At 46.0% G+C, this 15,436-nt stretch overlaps 1 protein-coding gene across 2 annotated transcripts in view; it reads right to left on the minus strand.

Annotated features, from left to right (window-relative positions):
- TJP3 (tight junction protein 3) overlaps nucleotides 1-15,436 on the minus strand; it is a 135,770-nt gene that overhangs the window by 99,209 nt on the left and 21,125 nt on the right. The window contains exon 1 of one of the 2 annotated variants that reach the window (XM_069216214.1): nucleotides 5,051-5,072. The exons of the other annotated variant lie outside the window; for it this stretch is intronic. The gene's annotated coding sequence lies outside the window, so the exon portion shown is untranslated. Of the gene's footprint in view, nucleotides 1-5,050; nucleotides 5,073-15,436 lie in introns of those variants that run through there. 2 annotated transcript variants of the gene reach the window in all.

Here is a 15,436-nt window from a genome sequence, read left to right on the forward strand (position 1 = left end):
CCAGTAAGCCAATGTAAATTGGTAAAAATGGTCACTAGCCTGTCAGTGACAATTTGGAAAGAAATGAGAGAGCATAACCACTGAGGTTCTGGTTAGCAGAGCCTCAGTGAGACAGTTAGTCACTACACAGGTAACACATTCAGGCACACTTATGAGCACTGGGGCCCTGGGTTACCAGGGTCCCAGTGACACATACAACTAAAACAACATATATACAGTGAAAAATAGGGGTAACATGCCAGGCAAGATGGTACTTTCCTACAACCCCCCCCCCCGGAGGGAGCCATTCCCTCATCAGTTTGAGCAGACGCTGGTCCCTTCAATCAATCATTGGCACATTTCGAGACAACTTGTACTTGTAAATCTTTTCTGAAATTTGTTTTTCTTAAGTGCAGGCCTCATGTAGTGATGGCATTAGTGTCCAGGCAATCCTGAACAAGACGTTGGTAAAGCCAATAGGTCTTATCTATGAGAAAACTATTGGCTTGGTCTATGTTTTTGTTTTTTAAACCATGTGCAGCATGGCGGAAAGAAAAAAAAAACGTGTTATGATGCGGTGGATTTTTTTTTTAATACTTTGAATCCTGCTGCACAGTATCCGCTCTGCTGTACAACTTGACTAAAAAACATTGATAAACCCAAACCGCTCTCGCATCAGGGGGCAAGCAACAATGTGTACAGACCACAGTGAACAGGGAAACAGACAAGTAATGAAGGGGGCGAGCAACAGCGTGGGAGCAGCACGGGGCAAGCAAATACAGAGTGCAAACGAGAACACAGGAGTGGGGGAAAACAACAGAGCAAGGGATGGGAGGGGGGCGGCAGGCAAGCAATGACCCGGGGGTGGAGGGTGGAGAAACAAGCAACAACAACGACGAAAAAATAAGTGCCTCGATTGCAGCACGAGCAGCACAAGTACACTAATCAAAGAGAAGCAGTCAGTACTTGGGCCATGCCAAATGGCAGGGAGAACTGAATGAAGAGGAAGTGACGCTGGCACATGCTTACCAATCAGGAACCAGCAAAGAAGAGTGACACTGAAGCCAACAAATGTTAAAGCAATGGGCGGGCTCCAAGCCCCTTTTATTAACATTTCTCAAAAGTGACGGCGCGGTCTCAGGCATAAAAAGATTAGGGGAACCCTTATCACTGAGAATCTGCCTGGCGGGTCCAGGGTTGCCTATGCAAAACGCTCATGTAGAGAAACTGTAGAGTTGCAAGGATGCTGTGGCCTAATGCAAGCTAGGAAAATGCCCTTGCCACCCCAGGACTGGGGATTAAATGATATGCTAAATTGGAGTGCAGTGGGCCTCTCACACCCATGGGCCCTGGTGCTTCTGCACCTGCTGCACCATAATCACCTCCCTGGGGTCAAAGAATGGGGTGCCGACAGAGTGGAACCTCCCTAAGGATGTTCAAGACAAACCTGGGCTATCCCTACTGGCTGCACACAGAGGGCCCTAGTAGGCAAGGAATCCTCTGGACCCACCCCTCATTGATGTCATGCAAAGCGCTCGACTACTGCCCAGCGAGATCAGGCTGCGAAATAAAGAGAAGAAATAGTCCAGAAACCATATGGAAAACATCGAGCCTCGTATGTTTTCAGTAGTTGCTCGGTGCGCTCAAGGAGGGCTAAAGACCGGAAAAGGCATGACATATGCTTGCTTTCCACAAATTAAATGAAGCGAATTTTAAAAGGCAAGCCCACAAACCAACCAAACTGATGGGAGTGATATGGGCGTGGTTACAAGCCCTTAGAGAGATTACACAAGGGGACAGAGCGCTTTGCGCTCGACCCTAAAAACGGATAGCCCTGGACTGGGCTGCACCATTTTATCATTTGTGGCCGCCAGGGGGAGCTGGCAGGTAACAGTGAGGTACACTGACAGAACTCCATGTGAGTAATGCTCGGTTCTCGAAATAAAGGGCAAGGTAAGTGTGGTAATTTCCAACTCATTTACCAGTGCCGTTGTGGTCCCTAAACTGTGCAGCAGCCTTAGGATGCTCCACAAATCAGGACCGCGCATCCTGGGGTCTCACCATAACACGTAGCAGCAGTCTCACCCAGTAATCTACTGAGGGCTATATGAGCCATTAAGTTCCCTGTCTGAGGTATAGGCCCCAAGCCTGGAGAAGTGGGCCTATAACAAGGGAGAGGGCCTTTAAGGACCCGCTACCAGGGGTAGAATGTTCTGAATTAAAAACAGGAAGAAACAGAAAGTTAAACACTGTAATCTTCGTGTATGAGGTCTGTAACAGATATTACTGGCACGGAGACATTTCATTCTTCAGTGGGGCTTCCAAGATACTGAAGTTGCACTAGAGCCAGCTGCCTCGGACTACACCAGTCATTAATGTCCCTGCAACCGAGGGAGGGTCGCTTCAGCAACTGGTATTGCCCAGACAGAAGGTCTATAATGCTATAGAAACATTCCAATCACTGAACACAACATGATCTAAATAAAGGGAAACAGAAGGACAAAATATTGGAATGTTGGCACAAAATGTCTATACCAGCCGTGATTGACCCAGAGCCACTGCATTATCTGCAAAGGAGCTCCCAACATTCCAGTGCTCTAATACTGCATTACAGCCCTGCTGAAGGTTGAACTGGTCCTTCAAGGTCTGTCTGATTTATAAGCCAGAGCCGGACAGGGGTTACCCATAACGAGTTTGTGAGGAAGGGTGGTGGGTTTAACAAAGGGTATACCCTGAAGCAGAATGGTGGTCAGGTGATTAGGACATTCCAGTCACTAAGGGTAGAATGATGAGACTGGAGCAAAGGAGAACCTTGGAATGCTGGAGCAGAATATCTGTACCAATCATGGTTGGCCCTCAACCCCTCCAGGGCCTTCAGTGGCGCTCCCAATCTTCTGCTACAGCTAGTGGATTCGGGAAACCTGAAGGGCTCCCCCCCTTGCAAAATACATGGAGTCCCCCCACCCCCATGTTCTAGAGCCAGCCAGCAGCTCTTAGGCCAGAGTCCCGCTGCCCATGCACAGAGCAGGAGGGGGGCCCCCCTGCAGCTCTCCCCCCCCCTTCCAATCCCAACACCTTCGGGACTGAGGGGGCTATTGTTATGCCACTTGATGCAGCTTTATAGCCTTCCTCAGCAGGCCCTACCAGCCATTAAAGGCCCGCTCCAGCATAACCCTTAGGCCAACGAGGGAGCGGGCCTTTAAAGGTCAGCACAGCCTGCTACAGCAACCTATATGGCTATTACAGCACCTTGCCTCAGGAGGTTAAAATGTTCTATTAAAAAAAAAAAAAGGAGTCTCCTGTGAGATATTTACAAACCCTCCCTCCTCTGCTCGAGGGCCTTTCACAGCTCTTGCTGCGCGCGCGTGACGGCTGCTGAAGCGCGCGCAGGGCAAGTCCTGGGGAAGTGGGCAGCAGTCTGCCCCCGACACTCCTCGGCCTCTGCCAGACTTTCGTTCGTTCATCAGAGCCGAAGGAGACCGGAAGCGAGCAGAGCGCCACCTTTCACCCGCGGAGGCTCCAGTAACACACACGGTGACTGCGGCGGGGGGGGGGGCGCGGCTCGCCGGGTCCCATCTACGGCCCGGCAGCCGCGAGGGGGCGTCTGAGGGGCGGGGCTAGGACTGGAAAACTGACAGCAGCCACGACCAGTGACATCTGCTCCGCTGGCTTCAGCCCACTGTTAACTCTCCAGTGTTCTAAATTAGCATCGTGGCCAGGGCCGCTGGAATTATGCGGCGGGAGAGTACCAAATTATGCGGCGGGATTCAGTAAAATATGCAGCAAGAAAAGCCAAATTGCGTGGCATAATGCGTCACATATTGTAATATTGTCACTTCATTATTTCATTTTTAAACTTGGGAACATGGTCTGGGCATTGGCTGGATCTCCTTAGTACCAGTTTAACACCCTAATCCAGCAACAAGCAACAGAAAGAAACAATTTTCTGCAGATTATGTGGAAAATGCAGCAAATTTATAATTGTGTGAAAATTGCCGCGCCGCACAATAGTATAATCTCAGTGGCCCCGGTTATGGCCCACTCCGAATTATAGGCCCCAGCCACAAAAGGATGGTTAAAAACAATAAGGGGTTGGGTGTCTTTAAGAAAAGGCTTACCCTGAGGCACGAGCTGCTGGGAGGCTAGTAGAATATTTAAACCATTAAGGAGAACATTTTATAAATTAAAAGGGGGGAAATTGATTAACGTCGAAGTTGAAGGGCTACACCAGCCATTAATGGCCCTGGGTCTCTCCATTGTCTTTAGTGGAGCCATCACTGGTGTTACTCCAGCCAGAAGCACATACGAGGCTGTGTCTAGCGTGGGTCCAGTGTGAGGGACGATAACACACAGCTGCCAAGTTTCCCAGGTCTGTCCATGGTGTGGTGCCCCAGCCCGGTTTTTTTTATTTGGAATTCTGGGACTTGTAGGCCTGTTTGATAATGGAATACACAACACTGCAAGTCCCAGAATGCAAAGAAAAAAAACCTGGACTGGAGTAACACATGACGCACGGACCTGGGCATCCTGGAAGAGCAGGTAGTGGCCGTGCAGGGGCCTAATGTCCTGCCATACATGCTGGTGGGGCTCCCCAATACTCTGGTGCAGTGGGAGGCGCTATGGAATCAGTGCTTAATTTGTAAAATTAAGAGGTGCCGGTGCTCAAAGCCCTTCTCTTAAACACGAGGCTGCTGTAATTAGATCTGCCAGCACTGAATACTGAGGCAGCGTAATCCATCTCGGCTTCTTCAATCCATTTACGGCCACCCCTGCCCCTTCAGCTCATCCTGCAACTTTCTACTTTCTCCCTGTATGACGATTTTTAGTTTTTCCTTCTTCCGTCTTTCACATATGTGTCTTTTGCTCGCAGCAAATGCTTGAGGCATAAGAATAAGCCCCGGCCCTCACAAATAAGTGCCGGTTCTCAGCACCGGAAACAAGCACAAATTAAGCACTGCCTGCAATAAATCTAACACGCACGTCCGTGCCAACCACGGAACCGACAACCTACACAGATCTGCACCCACCTCAATCCGAAAACAATGCTCCTCAGTTCCCCGACCACATTTACCTGAAAACTCACAAACAATCCCTGGACCGGTCTTCCCGCCACCGGCCAAGTATAACAGCGCGCCCCGAGCAGCAGGCCCGACCGGTTCTATGGCACAGCCCGGCTCTCAGGGCCACATTCCTGCGCAAGCTGGAACCGGCTTATCGAAACCAAGGAGGGACGGGAGCAGGCCCGAGGAATGCGCCACCAGCCAGAAAACTATCTGACACACGGGGAGGGGCGTGCCGTCGCCACCGCGACCCCAAACCTCTCCAGGAGCTGAGGCCTTGCCTTCTTTGAGGACAGGGGCAGGGCAGGGGCAGGCTGCCACGAGCCCTTTCACAATACCACACGTTATATTGCAAGGGCCAGTGGAATTATACGGCAGGGGAGGGCTAGGTTATGCGGCAGGGGCGACTAAATTATGCAGCAAGAAAAGGCAAATTATGCGGCATAATGCAGCATTTTTTGCCATACTACCACTTAAAAAAAAAAAAATAACAGTCAACACTGTCTGGGTATTGGTTGCACCTCATTAGTACCAGTTTAACACCCAAATATAGCATTAGCAACAGTAAGGTGACCAGTCACCCTTTACATAAGGACCTTTCAGTGTCACTCTGCTTTCAGTACATTTTGTACTGTTCGAAGCTTGCCCCTCCCCACTCCACAACGTCAAAGCACTCCAGGAGTCTCCTAGGTAGCTGGGACCTGGTGAGCAGATACTCCTTTCTGGAGCTGGGCTAGGGCAAAGCCAAGCCTTTGATGGCAGTGTCGGGGATTGGACCGTAGACTGATTTTTAGGTCTGCAATACAACATAAGACAACTCCCAAAGTCCCGATTAGCAGCATATTATTCAAATTCGAGTTAATCAAGTCACAAAACAGTAATGAGTCAAATTACAACAGCCAGTACAAACCCGCCGCTTCTAAATCCACTGGAAAATACCTACAGGGAGATCCACAAACCCACCAGTGTCACCAAAACAATCAATTGCACTTCAACAACCTGTTTCACCAGAGGGAGTAAAAATAATAAAAAAAATAAATACAATCTCACTGACAGGAGGAAAAGCAATCACAGTGACACTCAAATAGCAACCGCCTGCAATTAGGATACACAACCGCAGGTCCAAAGTGCATCCTGAAGGGATTCAGCAATCAAACAAACAAGGAACCTGAGAACCAGCTCAGCTCCTGGCACACACCAAGGTCACAAGGAAGCACCCTCTGAAAGAAGGCAATTCATGACTGCCAACCCCATGGGGCACCATCCAAGGACGTTAAGGACACAAACACCGTCCTCACTTCGTCAAAAAGCCCAAAACATGACAACAAATAACATTCTGTCCTAGATGGGAAGATTTCCGTCCACAGCATCAGCCACGTGAAATAATGAAACCAAACCATGGTGAAATATTAAGATTTAAATGTTATTCTTGCTCAGGCAGAGGATCTGTGCCAGTCACATGGAGTTAGGCAGCAGGTAGATGGTATCAGGAACACCTGAGGAACAAACATGCCAGACAACAATCAAACGAGTCAACAACTCCAACCTGCCAAGGCCCTGATGAGAAGGCACACAGGTCATCGAAAGAGCACAGGCCCCTCACCCATGGAGCGAGAAGGCGAGGCTCCACAAAGGACAAACTCTGCCATAGCAGGGAGGGCTCTGAGATGAGAATCTCTGATCAAGCGCCCAGAAGGCACAACCCATGATACAGTTTATGAACAGTCAGGTTAGCTTGGAAAGTTGCGCCAACTTATGGAAGGGAAGAGCCTTCCCTTGCACAACACTTTACTCCGACCCTCTCGAGCCACCAGAGAGTCATCAGAGCTCCCATCCCTGCCCCGGAGCACCTCCATAAGATATGTGCAGAACCACAGACAGAAGCCGCCACAAAAGCCAAATCACTAAGTGGCCAACGACCAGGTGAGCACTGCAGGGTACAAAAACCCTGCATGGTTAAAACAAAGCTTTGGTAAAGCCAATATATCCTTGTAGTATGTGCTAACGTGTGCAGCGTTTGCACATCAGAATGAGACACTAGAGACTACAGAGACGGTTTATGGGCGTAATGTAGTCCAGGCAGTTCAATAACAGCACAGGAGTGGAGGTGGAAGGATACATGCAGGCAGCCAGTAGCGTTTGGTGAGACATGAATACTCCGCTGGGCTGAGCTAAGACACAATTGTTAGTCTCGTGCAAATGGCGGAGGGAGGCTGGTTGAACGACGCCAGTGGTTGAACAGGGCAGAGGCAAAGCCCACTCTATGTACATTGTTAGCAAGATGTCTCGGACTCCTATGCTGTCAAAACCCAGGACTAGAAGTGCATCACATTTCTAAATATTTGAATATCCAGCTTTTGTTCTGACCACAGCTGCCGGATAGACTGGATGTGCAGCCCTCAGAGGGACACACGTGTCCTAACACCCCTCAAGGATGCCAGATCCTTCCAAAACATTTTCATGCAGCCACTCCCCACCCCTGCTCTCTAGGTCTTTGGTGGGTCAGCACCGGGCAGTTCTGTGGTGAGTAACCAATAATCTTTGGAGCCCCAGCATCGTGGATTACACCGGTTTCAAGGTTCAAGCTTAGTTTATTGTATGATTTGAGCCAAACTGGCACAGAAAGTAACACAACTACATATTCTAACACAATTAGAAAGTACCGATACCTTGTCAAACCATTTACAGCTCAGTTAATTCATTTTCCAAAACGTATTCTCACAAATCGTCTACAGCAAACTTAAAAATTATCTTCCACTGCACCTCCCAATAGACAGATTACTAAAATTAGAAAAAAAAACCTTTAAGGTAATCAAAAACGATCTATAAAAAAACTGTTATCCAATCATCAGTTAACAAGCAAATTAAGCAAAACACAACCCCCCCCCCCATAGGTGACAATTCATATAAGAGACAGATTAATATCCAGAACACTCACCAACTCTATTATTTTAAGCACCAAGGATGTGTTAAATTCCGAGCATAAAACTGAGCCCTCGCCTTACATTTTGTATTGTTTTAAAACAAGGCTTCAAGGCGCCTACTCAAAAGTGCCACTTTTGGACAAATAATCAACAGAGCGCCTAGGTCTGTAATCAATGCTCACACACAGTGCTATGTGCCCATACTACAGCAAGATTTAGCACTGTTTTTAGGTCGTCAATCGTCCAATACTTCGATCAAATTGGGCCATCAGTTTATTGGTGCGTCATGCCAAGTTTAGCAGAACACCGCTGAAGATGTTATTGGGTCAAGTTAAGGCGACAAAAATCGCCTGACGGCAATCTCCTCTTTTCAAAGGCAATGCAGAACGTGAATCAGCAATAAAGTGACCACGTGCATCAAAACAAATATGTACAGTGAAATCTTATAATGATCAAAAGTGCATCGTGCAAATTAAAAATGGATTCCATAAGCTACATCAGCATTAATACTGCATTAACATATCAGCTCTGCCTCTTAGGCCCAGCTCTTTATCACTGCTTCCAGCAACCTGCCCATCCTATAACGTCATCCGACCTTCCTGCGCGCTGCTGCTCTGTTCATTGGATCAGAAGGTTCCAGTGTGGGGTCTGACTCCAAAGGGTCACTCGGATGAGAGGGCGATGAGATTCTGAAACTTGGAATAACAAGGCTACGGGTGGAATGCTCACTGTGCCACTGGAACCAAGCTACACCTGGCTGAAGAGCCCCAGCTAGGGCAAAACAAGTCCTAGGATGCTTGTGTTCTGGTTCAGGGAGGACCTGGCCTAGCAGTTCAAACGGGAGTGCTCCCATGAGGAGCAGGGTCCAGACTGATTTGTAAGTGTCTGGGTCTAAACTGAGGTGGCTTGGTATGGGAAAAAAACAAACCAAAATGAGCACGGCTTGGTATGCGGCCCTGGGTGATCGCCAGTGGCTGAGATTAATTCAAGCATTCATCCATCACTGTTGTTTCTGTCTTTGAAACTCAGAAACTGCATGATACAGAGTTATAACACTTTTAAAAAGCCTTTCGGTAGAACAGCAAAACTGAGAACACGTAAAATGTAGAAATAAATATACCAGAAAATAGAATGTCCACCCTTAATATGGAGTGAGTTAAGCCCTCTAGCATATTTAGTGTGTTTACCTGAAGTGCGGCTTTCCACCATAAAAAAGTACTTCAACCACTCGGACAAAGAGGGTTAAGGATTTTTCTATGAACCACTGTGGATTTTTTTTTAAATCCCATTCTGTAGTAAATCACAGCTCCCTTTATGCTTTCAGTTTTCCGTCTGGCACAGCAACACGTTCTGTCCTATTTACAATACTATTCAAACTTCACTTTGCCAAACTATGCCCACACCCTTGGCTCATAGTCACAAAATAAATTATCAGGCAAATACCTTGTGTTGGAAACCATTCAGAGCATGGGGAAAAAAAAACAAAGGTTACAGGGATGTTATAGTTAGAAAATAGAATTTTTAAAAACATAGAAATTCACTTAAAAATCCAAAGGTTAGAGGGACATTATAGTTAGGCTCACGTTTCAAATGTACAAAACCATAGATATTCAGCTGTTATAGTTAGCTCAAGTAACTATAACTCGTGCTCTAAAGTAACTAACTCCCACCCTCGCCATGCTTTTGTTTTTCAAAAAGGTCACTGCAAATATTACATTGATATTATTACTGATGCTATCAAAGATGTCATGAGTGCTGTAGTTTGTGGGGTAATTAGAAGTGCATGGCAAGGGGGCAAGTTATAATTACCTTAGTACACAAGTTATAGTTAGAGTTGTCTCAAGTAGCTATAATCGCTGAATTTCTATGGTTTTGTACATTTAAAATGTGAATCTAACTATAATGTCCCTGGAAGCTTTGGTTCTTTAGGTGACTTTCTATATTTTTTAAAATTTAATTTCCCAACTATAATGTCCCTGTAAACTTAATTTTATTCATTGAATTTCTATGGTTTTTTAACATAAAATTATTTTAATTACTATATGTTAATTCAACCTCTGCTACACAAGGCCTTTAGCCGCGCAGGGCAGAGGTTATGTGCCACCCCCTATAACTACCCTGCGCCACGCAGCGTTTGGCCATGCGCAGCGGGGTTGGCCGCAGGGTGTGAGCTGCAGCCAACCCCCTTTAACTCCACCAACTCAGCGCCATCAGTGACAGCGAGAGAGAGAGAGAGATTTTTTTAGGCTTTGGTGAGTGACATACTTAGATTGAGATATTTTAGGACATATTGAATAGAAAAATCTATTTGTCAATAAAAAAAAATAAAAAAAAAAGTGAGCTCACTTTTCAATATGTGCCTTAACCATTTGCAGTTGAAAATAAATGAAAGTAGGGAAAGATGACTCAAACACCCAGCCTAGAACCCTTACATTTCAGTGTGAGGGCCAGAGACCTTAACCACTAGGCTACAGGCGACTCTTTTCATTGCAGAGCTTAGATATAACTATGACATTCAAACCAGAAAGAGACAAAATTGTTTCATCACCAGGAAAGTTTAACACGTAAAACACTTATAAATAAGCAGGCACACTACCATGGGATACCAAGTTTAGAACCTACACCCTACTGAGGGACAGTTCAGGAGCTTTACCATTATGTCAGAAGCACTTCTGTTCTGCTGTGCAGCAAAACATGGACTATAACATTCAAACCAAACACCTTGCTAGTGTGACACTATGAAGGTATTGTCTGGAGAGAGAATTGCAATAACAATCTCCCTCTACCATCCCCGTGTGGCCCCTGTATATGATACAGATAACTCTAGAGAGGTGGCGGTCCCCAGGGCTGCGGGGGCCCAGCAGCCCCACCTGCACACATTTTTCAGTGCCCCTGGGAAGTGGTGGTACCCGGGGCTACAGGGCCCACATTCATTTAAGAACTTTCTCCCAGTGGGACCACCTGCAAACATATTTTCCAGTGCCCTGGGGAGGTGGCAGTCCCTGGGGTGTGATTGGGCTTACCCACATACATATTCTTCAGTGCCTTGGGGAGGTGGCAGTCCCCAGGGCTACAGGAGGGGCCGCAAGGGCCCACATTCATTTAATAATTTTGTCCCTGGTAGGTGGGGTCTCTGGGGTGAAGGTGGCCCCAGTGGGCCCACCTGCATACATATTTTTCAGTGCTTTGGGGAGGTGGTGGTCCCCGGGGCTACAGGAGGGGCCTCAGGGACCTGCATTCATTTAAGAATTTTGTCCCAGGTAGGTGGGGGTCCCAGAGGTGCAGGTGGGGCCACCTGTATACATATTTTTCAGTGCCCCCAGGGAGGTGGCAGTCCCTGGGGCATGATTGGGATCACCCACATACATATTTTTCAGTGCCCTGGGGAGGTTGAGCTCTACGGGGCTCGGGGGGGGGGGTATGGACGCATGGGCCCCCCTCACACTAATTGAAGAACTTTGTCCCAGGGAGGTGGCGGTCCCTGGGGTGCGGATAAGCCCAGGGAGCCCACCTACATACATATTATTCAGTGCAGGAAGGTGGGGGTCCCCTGCATATTTTTCTCTCTGATCCCCAGGGATTTGGTGGTCCCTGGGGCTACTATAAGCCACAGGAGAGGGGCCCCACATGACCCCCTTCTTTTCAGCGCTCAATGCCCCCAGGACCTGGCCCACCCCGGGAGCAAAATTCAGGAAGAGCGCATGGGACCGCGATTTTTTATTTTTTTTAAACTCCCAAAAATCTGAAGATCCATCCGCGGATTTTTCAGCAATTTTTTTATTTTTTATGAAATGCTTTTTAACCCTGGCGGGGTCCTTGGGGGACCCCTGCACCAAGGCTAGGGGCTCAGTGTGTCCCTACCCTGGTCTCCTTTTCTTTTTTTAAAAATCTTTTTTTTGTGGGACTCCGCTGAAGCGGAGTCCCAGAATCAGAAATCAGCACGGGGACAGCTGGGTCCTCGGATCCTCTGCATCCTAGATATCTATATTTTTTGCCATTTAATATCACCTAAACTACTGGATGGATTTACACCCAATTACAAAAAGCGCAATCTGCACACCGAGATCTAGCTTCCTGCACATTTGGGGTAATTCCGTTCAGGGGTGCGGGCTGTAGCCGTGACTAAGAATGCTAAATCCCCTAGACACAGAATGGGAAAAAACATTTTGGGGCCCTACCCTTTTTCTCTACCGCTGCTTGACCAATCACCCCAATACTTTCCAAGCAGAACTAGGCCAAGTAGTACACTTTTTTTTTGGAAAGTTTCGCCAAGATTCGTCAAACCGCCCCAAAGTTATTAGCAAAACAAGTGGTTTGTCTATGGGAAAAGTTGGTCCCAACTAGAACTACAACTATATTTAATTAAAAAAAATAAAAAAACGTTAATGTAGCGCAAACTCGCTCTGAGGAGCGCCTTACATGACTACCACTTATGTACAAGATTAGTAGTTGAAAAAAAATACAAACTGGAGCATTTAAAACAGAAAAAAAAAAAAAAAAAACACCGAAATCCTCAACCCGGTGCTCCCGGCACAGCAGGAGAGACGATACTACAATATTCACTGCACTCAGGAAATTCACCCCATAATGCTTTGTGGGGCATTACGTTTTCAAAACATTTTTGCCCATAATTCAGCCCGTGGTGGTCCTAAAACATGGGACTACCACCAAACTGGTCAGCACAATGCGCTCTGTCTAGGTCATCTCTGGGTCCCTCACACTAGGTTGGGGGGAAAAATAATAACCCCTCCCACCATTCAATGTCTTTTAAAGCTCTCTCATGACTGGAACTTCTGTTTTACAGCTGGGAGTAGTTTGTGTTTTAAGGGCCTTGTAGTATTGCAGTAGGCATGCTAGGCCTGGAAATGTGTATGATACTACGTCCTCTAGGGACTACATACATGGTTACCATGCATTACCTTCTGCCATTCCTGCTGTTTTTATTATGGTGTCCTCTGAAGGCTGTTCTGAGCATTACAGTCAAGATTCTACAATATTCACTGCACTCAGGAAACTCACCCCCATAATGCTTTGCAGGGCATTCCTTTTACAAAACATTTTTGCCCATAACTCGCCACACAGTGTGCTGTTTCTGTCGAAGTCATCTCTGGGTCCCTAAACTAGATTGGGTGAGGGCTCAAAATAATATATAAGAAAATACTAAATAATGACAATATTATCAGTTTTGCTGCAGATAGAGAAAGAAGGTAAACAGAAGTGCTTTAGTTACATGCAGGGCCACTGGAATTATGTGGCAGAGAGGACCAAATTATGCGGCAGGGTTGACTAATTTATGTGGCAACAAAAGTCTCATTATGCATTTACAATGCCAATAGCTCTAACTCAAGCAAATGCGAGAACTATTGCATTGCGAATACTTGTTTAATATTGTAGTTCTTCTAAGGCAAAATGTATGTACAAAATATAATATTTTCATAGAAGCCCTAAATTGTTAAGAAACTGTTAATCGAGTCCAACCACTTCCAGGGGGCATTGGAGAAATTACTCCACTCAAGTAAGTTTTGAAAAAATTGAAACAAATAAGATATTTCAAACAACTGCCTATACAAACAAAGTATTGTGTATCAAAGGCTGCACACCTCTACCCTGATCCCACTAAAATGAGGTAACACTACACTGATATTACTTGTGAGAACACCACTATATTGATTGAGCATAAGATGTCAAGTGTAATAATTTAAAGTAACCTTGACAATATAAATAATCGTCAAGGTTACTTTATTTTAAATTATTACACTTTTAGCATATGCTTATGTTATTGTTACATTTCTCATTTATTTTAATTGAATTGTGTAATTTAAGGTTGAAGTTAGGACTAGAATTATAATTGTACTAAAGTAATTTATTTCATTAAATTAGATTTTATATGGGATAAGCTTTAGGGTTACACTAAGGGTGACTATTTCATATATAAACAATTAAATGACAATTTAATATTTGTTTAGGCTTACATTATAAGAGATAATAATGTAAATACATTTAATTTCAATGAGAACTAGGGTTAAAACTTAGGTTAGAGTAAAAACGATTTTATTTAATTACATTAAAATGGCTGTGGGTAGCGTCAGGGTGAGGTCTGGTTTTCAGGTTGTTTTAAGCATAGGGTGGAAGTGGTGTGGGTTGAGGGAGAGCTAAAATACATTCTATACTTGTCTTTTCAATGTAGCAGTAGTCGACGCAGTCGCTCCCATCTCATGGTAGGTCTGGGTACAGGACCGCGGAAGAAGGGACATTGAATGTTCAAGAGGTGCAAGCGAGGCCAGGTGCCACAAACACTTCCAGTGGTGCTCAGATGAGCTGCCGTTCACCCATATTCAGACGAAATCACTATTCAAATAAATGCCTACATCTCTATTGCATTATAAGGCATGCAGGCGCGTCAGACTAGAGTCACGCCAACCAACATGTACGTTGCATGCCACCACGATGCCAGGACCACTATCATGTTTGTCACAAAGGACATCACCTTTGTCATGCGGGAAAGTCCACGTTCACATAAGCCAGCCCAAAACTCAATGGTGCAAATGTCCCTCATTTTGGGACATCGACAAGAGATATAACCCTTGCTGGACTATCCTGCCGGGAGGATGCTCAGACAGATACTACCCACAGCAACTGCCCATTCCTCATCACAGCACCTAGAGACACTCTAATATTAATAGGGTTGATATCCAACTCCCTCTGGTCTAGGAGTAAAGTAGGTCTCATCTATTCCTACTCCTGGGTCTGCTGCGTCTCCACATTTAACGTCACACGTCACCAGCTGCTTATTGGCAAGGAGGAGGCAACTGTTGCAGGTTTGGACCACGAGCCCCATACACAAAACTATTAAACATGCCCCAGTTAGGATGAACTTCGGCCAGTGAACCGTCCAAAACCCCCCTTGTGATCTGGCTAGACTAGTACCAGGAGGGTATTGGAGCGAGGCTAGAGGCCTTTTGTGGGGTTCACGCCCTGGGGAATGGGCAGGCGGGCACTGGACCCAGAGCATCCTGACCGGCGCCTCTGCTGGCCCCCCACAAACTCAAGCAGGCTTCACAACAACACCTGGAGCATATTTACTGACTTTATGACAATCAGAAAACACTGTCGTCGACTGCCTCTGATCTCCGTGGCATCTTCGATCCACGCACAGAATGGGACATCTTAGTAAGAAAACATGGACATTCAAGCTAAGTTTTAGTGAATATTACACAGGGTGGTCTGCTATTTCAAAAGGAAAAAGAATAATTTTGAGAAACCATTTAACCTAAACTCTTTAATAAAAAATAAAAAAACATGACTTTTGCAAGTTTTTTTGCGTAAATCCCATTATCCGTGAACAGAGGTCTTTGCTATGGTTTTTCTACAAGGCTTGCATGGATACTTTCTACCAATTGCCTCTTTACCTTCCCAAGTCCTGTCATTGGGGGACCTTGCACTTGAAAAAATAAAAATATATAACGCTGTTCC

This window comes from Pleurodeles waltl, chromosome 12 (assembly GCF_031143425.1).
Source record: "Pleurodeles waltl isolate 20211129_DDA chromosome 12, aPleWal1.hap1.20221129, whole genome shotgun sequence".
Taxonomy (NCBI): domain Eukaryota; kingdom Metazoa; phylum Chordata; class Amphibia; order Caudata; family Salamandridae; genus Pleurodeles; species Pleurodeles waltl.